The sequence below is a fragment of the Petaurus breviceps genome, unplaced genomic scaffold (genome assembly GCF_028583685.1).
Source record: "Petaurus breviceps papuanus isolate PSGF00001 unplaced genomic scaffold, PetGlider_PUasm1.0 90683, whole genome shotgun sequence".
NCBI lineage: Eukaryota > Metazoa > Chordata > Mammalia > Diprotodontia > Petauridae > Petaurus > Petaurus breviceps.
Window position 1 is genome coordinate 519,615 of NW_027187308.1, and position 12,867 is coordinate 532,481.

The 12,867-nt window shown below is 35.8% G+C and overlaps 1 protein-coding gene and 1 long non-coding RNA gene across 6 annotated transcripts in view; one reads left to right on the plus strand and one right to left on the minus strand.

Moving 5' to 3' along the window:
• Nucleotides 1–12,867, minus strand: part of ALCAM (activated leukocyte cell adhesion molecule) — a 252,179-nt gene that overhangs the window by 160,625 nt on the left and 78,687 nt on the right. The window lies entirely within an intron of this gene.
• The window catches only part of LOC138144012 (uncharacterized), a 152,479-nt gene that overhangs the window by 97,289 nt on the left and 42,323 nt on the right, over nt 1–12,867 (plus strand). Inside the window, exons 3-4 of the long non-coding RNA XR_011163844.1 lie at nt 1,379–1,540; nt 6,059–6,097. This is a non-coding gene — a long non-coding RNA (uncharacterized lncRNA). The remainder of the gene's footprint in view (nt 1–1,378; nt 1,541–6,058; nt 6,098–12,867) is intronic.

Genomic DNA, 12,867 nt, shown 5'->3' on the forward strand with positions numbered 1-12,867 from the left:
CCATCAGCCTCCATTTTTTAAAAAGGTAACAGAATTTCGATTCAGAAGCAACAAACTGAAATGCAACTGTAAAAGACTTTGAACTGTGAACTTAGGTCACAGTAGCAATTATACCATTGAGAATATTACATTATCATCATTATTAGGGGAAGTGTGCAAACATTTAAAATGGAATCAATTAGGTAGTTATGTGCTAAATAAGTAAAGAAGAAAACAAGACCAGATTCTCAAAGTAATATCTGTCTTTATTATTGGATTCCTAGTCAACCTGGGAAAAGGGATACCTAGCTAACCCAGTGGTTCTGCCTAAGGCATAGAGCCAGGATTGGGGGCTCAGTCAAGGGAAACAACATTCTCTGGGTGTGGCACCAATCACACCACACTGGCATACCCAGAAGGACTGCTAGCACAGGTTCTTAGATCTGTTTTACTAGGAAAGATAGCTGTTTAAGGGGTCAAAAGTCTTTTTTAATTACATTCACAAGTCCAGGGGAAAAGTCAGAACCCTGAACTTCAAAGAAAATACAAACAGAAAATACAAGCAGAGAAATAAAGTCCAACAGACAGGGTTCTGACTGCCTGAATAAATTATTCACTTTACATACATCCCTGGATTGAGAGAGCCTTTACATCTGAGCTGTCGGGGAGCTTTAAACATATGGACATTCAGAATCTCGACCAGGGAATCACAAGATCCTTCTCATAAGTGAGCCCCCAAAGCAAAATAACAACTCAGAGTATATATATATATATATATATATATATATATATATATATATATATATATATATATACTTCCCAGAATCAGAAGGCATCATAACCCTCCTGACTCAGCGCCTAATTAGAAATTAGCAAAAGGTGTGAAAGTCTTTTCTACAAGCAAGCCTTCCCTAAGCAAGTTTCCCTTAATGGGCTCCACAAGAGAGCTATTAACGAGCAGGGAAGATCTTAAATCCCATTAACATTACACTAGGGCAACATAATTTTCTGACTGCCATCAGTGACCTGAATAAAACTTCAAAACTGACAGGGTTGTGCTTTGACCACACCACCTAATGTCTTTATTGCACCCTTGTCTTTCCCTCCCTACCATGAACCCAGTGATATTTAGAATACATACATATATATATATATATATATATATATATATATATATATATATATATATATATATATATATATGAGTGTGTGTGTGTGTGTAAACATAGAGTATTGCAAAAATACTTTTAAAATGCTCTGTGGAACAGATAATAAAATGCGCTTTCCTTTCCTCTATACAGAGAGGAGGAATTACAAGTGTGTAATTTGGGAAATGTTGCATATTTGTGGTGAGATATGGTTGCTATTGATTTGGCTTGCCTAACTCATTTTGTTATAGAGAGGGTTTAAGAACAGTGCATCATCATCATCATCATCATCATCATCATCACCATCATCATCATCATCATCATCATCATCATCATCATCATCATCACCACCATCATCATCATCGCCACCACCACCACCATCACCACCAACAACATGAATATAGTGCTTTAAGGTTTGTTTGCAAAATGCTTTTTAAAAAGTTTTCTCATTTTTATCCTCCAAACAACCCTGAGATGTAGTTATTGTTATTATCCTTATTTCACAGAAGGAGAAAAAGGTTAAAACGATGTGCCTGGGGTCACAAGCTAGTTTTGGATACTAGGTTTGAACTCAGTCTGCAGAACTCCTGTCTGTTGTTTGTATTCATCATTATCCTGATCACTGAGGTCTCTACCATTGCAAGAATTTATGATTAAAGTGAAAAGCCTTTTTTTCCTAAAGGGAGGTGGGGGATAGATATTAGCTAAGTCTTAAGAAGAGTGAAATCTTATTGTAATTCTAAAGAGGAGAGGCGGCTAGGTGGCACAGTAAATAGAGCACCGGCCCTGGAGTCAGGAGGACCTGAGTTCAATTCCAACCTCAGACACTTAACACAAAAAATTAGCCATGTGACCTTGGGCAAGTCAGCCCCAGTTGCCCTCCAAAAAGCAAATTAATAAGAACAATAATAATAATAATAATAATAATAATTCTAAAGAGGAAACCAGTCTGATTATCTCATTAAGATAAACCAAAGAGGGGTGGCTAGGTTGTGCAGTGAATAGAGCATGGACCCTGGAGTCAGGAGTACCTGAGTTCAAATCCAGACTCAGACACTTAACACAAAAACTATCCATGTGACCTTGGGCAAGTCACTTAACCCCAATTGCCCTCCTTCCCCCAAAAAGCTAAAAAAATAAAAGATAAATCAAAGAGTAAGTACTCCATAGACTTAAAGGTGGGAAAGAGTATTTGCATTTTCAAAGAAGAATTTGTAAATCTAAATTAACTTTTACTTGGTGGGATGTGGGGTAGAGGTGAGTATTTTTGAGAAAGGTGTTTCCCTTGACCCTTTTTTACATATTCCTCTTGAAGCAAGGCAAAGGAGGGGTTAGCAACTTGACACCCCGTTTTCTAAAGATCACCATGTCTTGTTTCTTATGGTGGGTCAAAGGTTAAAACTAATGTATTAAAATGAATAGATTAACCAAGAAATGGAAGAACCCATGAATGAATGAAAAAACAAATGAATGCATGAACAAGCAGTCGACTCTGTAGGCCTTCACTATAATCAAATAGAAAAGACCCTCCATACTTAGCAAATATTATTGTAGCATAAACACAGTAAATATTCAATATGTTTTTGCTATCTAGCTGAATGACCTTCTATTGTTGAGGTTTCAGTAATATCAGACCACCCTGAAGCATGAGAAAAACTAGGGCACCACAGAGACATTGACTCTGTCACATTTAATACTCTGACAGACTTTACCATGCTTTTTCTTTGAAGCAATGAACCCTACATTTAGTTAATTTTTTTTTTCTCAAAAGAGGGAAAGAATCCAGTGGGCTACCTTTAAGGGTGAAAGGTTTAATAGGCATATGAATATAATTTGATGTTCTCTTGACTGTAAGATGATAATAAGCAAAAGTGCTGAAATTTGACAAAGAAATTTTACTATAATGGATATTAATTTGGAAGTAAGGAGAGGACAGCTTAAAACTATCATTGGTGAAATAAGTATATTAATGCTTTCCTGAGTCCTTGACTCAGCAAATTGACAAAAAAAGAATGACTGTGACAATTTAAACATTTCAGGTTGTTTATATTTGCAAAAATCTTAGGGAAAAAGAATATGTTCTAGATGTTGTTTTCTGTATTTGTTCAAAGAGAAATCAACCAAAGGGTACTGGGGGAAATGTTTGGACAACTGTTTTAATGCTATAAGTCAAAGTTCTTTAAATTTGTAGTTGAGGTTTTGCTGAAATGCTTTTTTTAAAAAAAAAATACTACTTTTTAAAAAAAAAAAAAAGCATACTTAAAATAATAGGGATCGACTCGCCACTGCTGTACCACTCATGACACTAAGAAATATACATTGGATACTCTATTCCATTGTTACATATTGGAAGAAACATAAATTACAACTTAAAAGAAGTGAAGTATTTTGGTCAAGGCTTTGAAATTTCTAAAGTTAAAAAAAACGAGAACTTGTCATTTCTTACAATTTTGAATGATATAAATAGAGAGGCCCCTTGGCCTCGTTGATAAATGAATAGTAGGTAAGCTTTGGAACTTAAGGTTTGGGGTTCAGGTTATATTTCTGTTCTCATTCTCTCTCTCTCTCTCTCTCTCTCTCTCTCTCTCTCTCTCTCTCTCTCTCTCTCTCTTTCTCTTTATATTTATGACTGGCACAGTATCTGGCCATAATAAGAGTTTGATAAGTGCCTGTTGATGTATTCATTGTGTGATGGTAACAGAAGCAAAATAGAAATTAAAGTGGTTCCACAATCCATCACTATTTTCTTCCCCTATATTCCCATTCCCAGCAGAGATCCTAGCCCTTCTTTGATCTCCCTCTTGTTCCTAACTAGCTGGAAAAAGCACTTTTAAAAAATTATATGTTTTTTTTGTTTTTTCTTTGTCATATCTCAGCTCACATTAAAACACGGTGGCATGCTAGGGCCTGCCTTTGTCCCTCTTGTATTCATGCCTAGTTTACTTTACTCATCTATTTCTTTTCTGTATCTTTTCAAAATCTGAATTCATTGACAAGTTATCTGTTCAGCTACATTATATTCGTATATATATATGTTCATATATATTGATATATATGTTCAGCCTCCATATATGTGTGTATTGCATATGTGTGTGTTTCTACATACAATATAGAGAAAATAAATATGTTGAGTATGGAAGGGAAACACCAACAGCTGGGGATATCAGTAAAGGTCTTTTATAGGAGATGGCATTTGGCCTGAAGGAATGTAGTCATTCTAAAATAGAAAGGAAATATTCTTTTATAGAATGTAAGCTCCATTAGAGTTAAGATCTTCCTTTTTTGGGTGTCTTTATCACCTAGCACAGAGCCAGTAAAAAATGAGCCATGTCAGTAGACATAATAATAAACTAAGATTTATGCAGCATTTACTATGTTCCAGGCACTGTGCTAAGCACTTTACAATTATTATCTCATTTTATCTTCACAACAATCCTGGGAGAGAGGTGCTATCCCGTTTTAAAGATGAGATTGAGGCAAGCAGAAGTCATGTGCCCAGGGTTACATGGTTAGTAAGTATTTGAGGCTGGATTGAAACTTAGATTTATCCTTACTCCAGGACTAGCACTCTATCCATTGGGTCACCTACCTGCCTCTGACATGGGATAGAATCTTCATAAATAATTGTTGAGTGATTCCAACCTGTGATAGCTTTGGGAAATGAAACATCAAGAAGGCTAGTATGACTGGGCCACATGATATGTGTTAGGTAATAATGTGTAAAAAGACCAGAATGGCAGATCATAACCAGGTGTGTCAAACAAAGGAGTTTGGATTTGCTCTCATAGGTAATGGGGAGACATAGGAGTTTACCAACGTGGGCACTGACATGATTTCAAAACTGTACTTTAGGAACAACACTTAAATGACTATATAAAGAATGGAGAGTCTTGTGCAGATGAACAGGAGAGACTTGAGGTAGGAAGACCAATTAGAGAATTGCAATGGTCTAGATAACGATGGTCTAAGCTAGGGTGGTGACTGTGAGAGTGACAGGAAAGGGATGGATGAGATATTGTGGAGGGAGAATCAATAAGACTTAGCAATTGATTGGTTATGTTCGGTGAGAAAGAATGAGGAGTTGAAAATGCCTTTGAGATTGAAGGCCTAGAAAGATAATGCTTCCCTTGCCAGAAATAGGAAAGTTAAGGAGAGGTAGATGTAAATGTAGAAAAATATTAAGTCCTGTTTTGGACACATTGAGTGAGTTGACTAAGTGATATTAAGTTCAAAACAGCCAATAAGTAGTTGGTGATGTGATATTAGTGCTCAGGAGAGAAAAGGCACGTACTCTAGAACAAATACATCAAATTCTGAGGCTAGAGTGTGCCTCCCCTAGACTTTTTCTTAGAGAAGCTATAAGTAGAAAGAGCAGGACAAAATTAAGAACTAGCCTCAAAAATCATCTATGTTTGGCAACTGAATTTATTGGTTATAAGGAAAATGAGTTTTTAGGGAAGAGAAAGAGATAAACTCTAAACCATTCTTTAATAACTAATAAGGATAATGATGCTAATCATAATATTGACATGATGATAATGATAGCTAGAACTGAATATATCAGGCACTGTGCTAAGCACTTTGCAAATGTTATGTCATTTGATCATCACAACATCCCTCAAGGTAGGTGCTATTATTATCCCTATTTTATAGTTGAGGAAACTGTAAGAAGTATAAATAATTTGCCCAAGGTCACACAGCTAGTAAGTGTCTGAGGCCAAATCTGAACTTGGGTACTCAACTCCAGGCCTCTATTCACCTTTCCACCTCACTAACTCCTGAAGTTGGAAACTTTGAATTGAAGTCTTCTTTATTTTGCATATGTAATGGTTTCTGAATAATCCCTAAAATTATCCAGTCAAAAACATAACAGTAACCAAGATTCTTCCTGGAAAAAAGATTAATATTTTTAATGTCAATGATTCTTCTAGTGATACTGTCATGGAAGACCAATCTTGGAAGACTCAAAGGTGAGAATCATTCAGTGGGCAATGGACATGGAAACAGTAGTATAAACAAAGAGTTGCAATGTTTTACTAAAAGTGAATTACAAAGGGGAAGTAGTATAAAAATATCATAAAACCAATGTGTGACAGAAAAAGGTGTGCTGGTCACCAGGTAAAAGTAGATGGAGAACTTGTGTACCCCATTAACATCTATGTGATTTCAAATAAGCTGAGTAAAGAGTCAAACATGTGGAATGTTTATGGAAAAGAGTTATATAGGAAGGACAGGCATGAATTGGTTTCAACCTGTAACATCAGAAAGATTTGTACCAAAGATAGACTGGAATATTTAGCATTATTGAGACAGGTTGTTATTAGGAGCCGTATTATGTTATAGCATCCTTTTTACTATATGAGTTTATTTCAAGGGATATAATTTAACCAGCAGTGAATTCAAATCCATGCAATAACAAGACATTTTATACTGGGCTCCTACTGGAACAAATTCCTTAGTATTCTCCATACCTATTTGCTCTCTACTCAGCATCTTCAATCCCCACATAACTCTGTGGATAAAAGTATTTTAAATAGAGAATTTTAGGAATTGTGGATAGTGAATAAATGTCAAAGGGTGGTAGAAATGCATGGAATTTTGGGAGTGAGGTATATTTAAAGGCAAAAAAAAAAAAACCCCATAATGATTTTGGTAACTAGAGATAGTAGGTGGCTAACCTTTAATGAGAAGTTCAATGGAAAAACCATTTAGAGGTTATTAGATGAATATAAGTGTTTCCATTACCATGCGCTGCTTAATTTCAATGTTTTGAAAGAGTTGTTGTAGATTAGCTTGTTCCTATTTTCTATAGGAAAAGAAAGGATTTGAAAAGCATGAATGCTTAAATTAATGGCTTACCTTATTTTTTTTTTAACAAAACTAACATTTGCATTTTGTTTATTCTGTGATTGTAAATTAATTGTATTTGACAGAGCATTACCATGGAGACCTATTTAAAAGTAGCAGTTTATCCTTTACCAAATCATCATTGAAGAAGGGTTTATTCATATGTCTAGTTTTGGGAATAAATTCATATGAAGATTCCTGGTCTTGGATGATTCTTTATAAGCCTATTTATTATAATTTGCTTTTGGGTATATCAAGTTTTTGTACTGGAGGCTTACTGTTATTGTTTTATGCATTTTATTAGAATCTATTATATTTTAGAATAAAGAAGCAAACTGTTGCCCTGTACTTTTAGTTGAAAGAACAACATCTTTAATTTGATGAATTTGATAATAATAAAGCATTGAGAGCACTATCATACTTGATACTGAAAACCCAATTTAACATTACAACATATACAACCATGATGGCAAAGATTATTTCCCATGTAATTCCTTCTCTTACATGGCCACTACCCTAGATCAGGTATTCATCACCTTTTGCCTGAACTATTGCAACAGCCCCTTAATTAATTTAATAACTTCTCCACACAACAGCTCTGTAAATACTTGAAGCCTCCTTGTTTTTCTCTCCTTCCCTTACCTGAGGGTGTTCTGCCCAAAGGAAAGTGAATTTTGATGGCCAAAATCTACCTAGTTAATTTGGGGTTTACTGGCTAGATTTCTTTCTCCAAAACCAAGCCTTAATCCCAATTCACTCTGGATCTCTTGGATCAGACAACCATAGATCCCTACCGAAGCACCACTTAATGGTTATTTTGGGGCCCTCCTGCCTCAGTTAGCAACCCTGAGGGTATTCCCCTCCTAGTTTGATTTTTCTTTTCTTTCTGATTAAAGGGGCCATCCCTTGACTCACTTCTTATAAAGAGGCCTATTCACTGAATGGGTGTTGCCTCCCTGTGAGTGAGAACTTGAAAAGACCATAGCTTAAAAGGGCAAAGCTCTCCCACTGCATCCTGTGCCATCTCCAATTGTCCCGATCAATAGTTGACCATTCTACCCAGATGGCTCTAGAGTAGAAAGTGAGGCTGGTAACTTTTCACAGCTCTCCCTCACTCAAATCAAAGTCAATTGCAAGTTATGTCATCATGTCTCTGATGTCATGGTCCTCTTTGAGAACAAAGGACAAACCACACACAATCAAATCCATACTCCATATAGCTACCAAATTTATATTTATTAATTAGAGGCCTAACACACCTGCTCAAGAAACTCTCATACCTTCCAATATCCTCTAAGACAAAGTTTCTCACCTGTGGTCTGTGAACTTTTAAAATATATTTTGATATTTCTTTTAATATAATTGGTTTCTTTTATAATGCCATGTGTTTTATGCACTTGAAAATATTATTCTAAAAAGGGATCCAAGAGGTTAAGAACTCCCCTGAGATAAAATGCAAACTCTCCAGAAGAAGCCTGGTACAAATGATGAAAGCTAGACATTGGAGTCAGAAAGGCCAGGGTTCAAATTCTATCACTAATATATACACAGACAGATAGATAGATGGATGGATTGATAGAGAGATAGAGATAGAGATATATAGATGCATGACCATGAATAAGTCCCTTAATCTCTCAGTGACCACAAGCAATTCTCTAAGACTAAGTTACAGATAAATGATGGAATCAGAGAATTTGAGAGTTGGAAGGGACCTCAGAAGCCATCTAGCCCTAATACATACATACATACATATATATATATATATATATATATATATATATATATATATATATATATGAAAGGGGTCCCTATTACAATGTGACTGAAAAATTATAATAAGCCTCTACTCGAAGACCTTCAGAGAAGGGAAACCACACTTCCCAAGGCAGTGCATTCTGCTTTGGGTCTAGCTTTACTTGTTAGTAATTCTTTCCAGACATGAGGCCTATATTTCTCTCTTAGCAAATTTCACTCATTGTTCCATATTCTGCCCCAAAGAGAATAAATTTAATAATTTTCCCACACAACAGTTCTTTCAATACTTGAAGTCAGATATCATGGCCCCCCTGAGTCATCTCTTCTTCAGACTGAACGTACCCAGTTCCTGTAACCCACTCTCATACACCATCGGCACAAGTCCCTTTAACACCCGACTTGTCCTCCTCTGTATTGTTATTATTTGGTCATGTCGGACTCTTGGTGATCCCACTTGGGGTTTTCTTGGCAAAGATACTGTATCCTTTTCCCATGTGTCCCCATTTTACATGTGAAGAACTGAAGCAAATAGGGCTTAAGTGACTTGCCCAGGGTCACCAAGGTAGTGTCTGAGGCCAGATTTTAACTCATATATACCTTCTTGACTCCAGACCAGTGCTCTATCCACTGCACTACTTACCTGCCCCTACTCCTCTGCATATTCTCCAGCAAATTAACTTTCTTCCTTAACAGTGGTATTCACAACTGAACATAACACTACAGATAAAATCTAAAACAGGTATAGTAGAGTGGGACTGTCACTTACCTCTTCCTGGAATTTACACTGCTCATAATGCAGCCCCAAATTGCATTAGTTTCATTTTTTTCTTGACTGCCAAATCATACTTCTGACTCATCTAGAACCTTAAATTCACTAAAATTCCCAGATCTTTTAAACAAGTGTTGTCTAATCATGTCTTCCCCTTCTTGTATTTATGAAGCTGACTTTTGTACCTAATTGCAAGCCTTTCCATTTATTTTTATTTAATTTCATCTTCTTATATTCAAAAGCCCAAGACCCTAGCCTGTCTAGATATCTTTGAAGCCTGATTCTATCAACAAGCACATTAGTTATCCTTCCCAGATTTATAGGATCTCACCTGCAGATTGGTTGAGCATGCTATCCAAATCATTGATAACATGTAAAAAAAGCCCAGGGCCATACACAGGTCCCCGGGGGCACACTAGGCTAGAGACTTCCTGCTACATTTATATTGAATTATTAAAAATGACTCCATGGGTATGACCATCCAACCTGTTCTGAATCTATTTAATTGCAGTAGCATTTAGTCCCTACCTTTCCATCAGATATTTATAAAAGAATATTATGAGATATTTTATCAAAACTTTTACTAAAATCTAGATAAACTATATCCAGAACATCCTCCTCATATCCTAGTTTAGAAATCCTATAAAAAAAGGAAAATCAGTTTAGTCTTACATGATTTGTCCATATCCTGTTGGAAGAATCACTGATTTAAAGCTGGAAGATAATTTTGAGGCCAAGTCTTTATTTTACAGAATGGAAAATTAAGTCAGGTCCAAAGACATTCAATGACTTGCCCAAAGTCACACAGTGGGGATGTGTCAGAGGTGGATTTGACCCCAGATCTTCCTGAGCCTAAGTCAATAACTCTATGTATAATCAATAAACTATGGTTGTTACTAATATGCTTTTATGCACGCTTTCTTAATGAATGCATGCTGCCACTTTATAATGACCACTTCCCTTTCTTGATGTTTGCCATCCATCTCCTTAATGAGCCATTCTAGAATTTACCCAGGAATTGAAGTCCAGTTCAATATGAGTTGCTGACCTTAATAAATGGAAAGAATTCCTACTCTTGGAGTAATCCATAGGATAAAATCACAGTTCTGGACCCCACCCCAAACAATTTTCCCCCCAGAAACAAACCTGTTCTTTTTGAGACTCAAAGCCCTTTGCAGCCTCTAAGCTCATTGTGTATGGCTCTCCTGCATGTATTTTATGTCCCTGACAAACAAGCCTACTTGCAGTTTCCTTTATATGACATTACAGTTCCTGTCTCTGGGCCTTTGCTCAGGCTGTCCCCATATCTGAAAGTTACTTCCTCCTCAACTCTGCCTAACAGCATCCCCAGTTTGTCTTCTTGCTATGGGAAGTTTTCCTGATTTCCCTGTTGCTATTCCCTATCTTCTTCCTTGACATTATTTTGTATTTATTTGCCTGTATTCATGTTATTTCCCCACAACAGAATTAAGATGTTTGAGGTTAGGGAATGTTGAGGTGAGGGAATTCAGTGCCTGCCACATTGTAGGTACCTATAATAAATGGTTGCTGTAAATGACTTCTGCCTCCTTCAGATTGTCAAATAATTTTGTGTTATATTTATTCCTGAACATCTTATCTCCCCTGCAATATTGCATGCTCCTTCTGTATAAGGACCATGCCTCATGGTCTTTGTAGCTCTCCCAGATCTACCACCATGCCTCATATACATTAAATGTTCACAGAATGGAAATGAATCATGTAGAATTAATCATTTTCATAAAATGTTCTCATCTGGGCTTTCAGGCTTGCTAAACTGATCATATGGCTACAAATTATTTTCATTATCCTCTTATTACGAGCCTCTGAGATCCTCAGTCATGCGCTTTTAAAAATTACAATTTATTACTAAAAAATTAGCAAAGACTATTTAATAAAGATACATATTGCCAGATTGGTAGTTTAGCTTTTGAGATGTCACATATATACATGTATACCTATGCATATACATACATAATAGACATTTACTTATATTCATATTATATTATGGAAAATTCTGAAGCACAAAGTTTAAGAAAAAATGGAATTCCGTGGAAATTCAAGTAATTATTTTAATCTTAGACTTCATTTAGATGAGCCCAATGAATAGTATTTTTGTTGTATTAAAAATAAAAAGTCAAGATGTATGTAGTGAATCTGTCCATTTTCACTAGCACATTCTGAAAGAAGTGTTAACCATTCTGTACACATCTTGACACCGTATCTACAGGGTAGATTGATGATAGAATCACAGAGACACCAGCTGTTTAAATATCCTTTTATATTTACAGTGCTACTACCTGTCTTAATAAATCACCAATCTGCTTAGCAACTACAATCTTCCTTCAGTTGAGAAGCATTCCAGAAGATCACCTACATATGGAAAATTACATTTTGGTTTTTATATGTGCCAGGTCTTTATTCTTAATCTTTTAATAGCTTTAATAAAATGTTTAGTGCAGCCACAAAAATATGCACTGACCCAAGTGCCCAGAGCTTTAAAAAAATGAGTGAACTAAATGAGAATCAGTCAGCTGGCCTAATAAGAATCAGGAAGCAGGTGTAGCAGGCATTTAATATTCCACAGTTCTCTTTTCTCTCTTTTTTTTTGGTTCAGTTTTCATGGGAATCTGTGTGAGAAATTTGGTATTTGTTTCAAACAAAGGCATTCTTTTTGTCCTAACCAAAGAGACTGGTAAATGTTGGCAGAGCTAATACAAATTTTACAAACCAAATATAATTTTAGCAGATGTAATTTTTGAATGGTATCCACAAAGCAGATTAAATGCTTAAGAAAGTAAACCCCTTAGTAATATGTAGATATATGAAATGTGTAAATATGCACACACACATATATACACAGATGTAAAACACACATTACATACATATGCGTGTATATATGTGTATGTGTATATACACATATATATATATATATTATACAAACCATAGTTTACGATCTTTGATATATCATCCCTAATGTGCGACATTACCAAGGATGCTTTTTCTTTGTAATGAATCACTGAACAGTAATTATTTACTGAGAGCCTAAAACAGGCCCATTGTCAATGATTTATAGAGGATAAATTAAGTATCTTACTTTATACAAGGATAAAGAGTAAGCCCTATTCCTAAGGATTATTTCTCTCTTTCCTAAAGGCCTATTATGCCAATTATATTCTGAAATTTAGACTCACTCTCAGCCCCACTGGATTGATTACAACCTTGTCCTACACGCATGAACCCCCTCTTACCCTTTATTCTAATTTTTACATGCCCTCACCACAACATATGCACCTAATTTTAGTAATTTTTCCTTGAGTCTCTGCTCACATGGCCTCTTTCTTTCAGTAG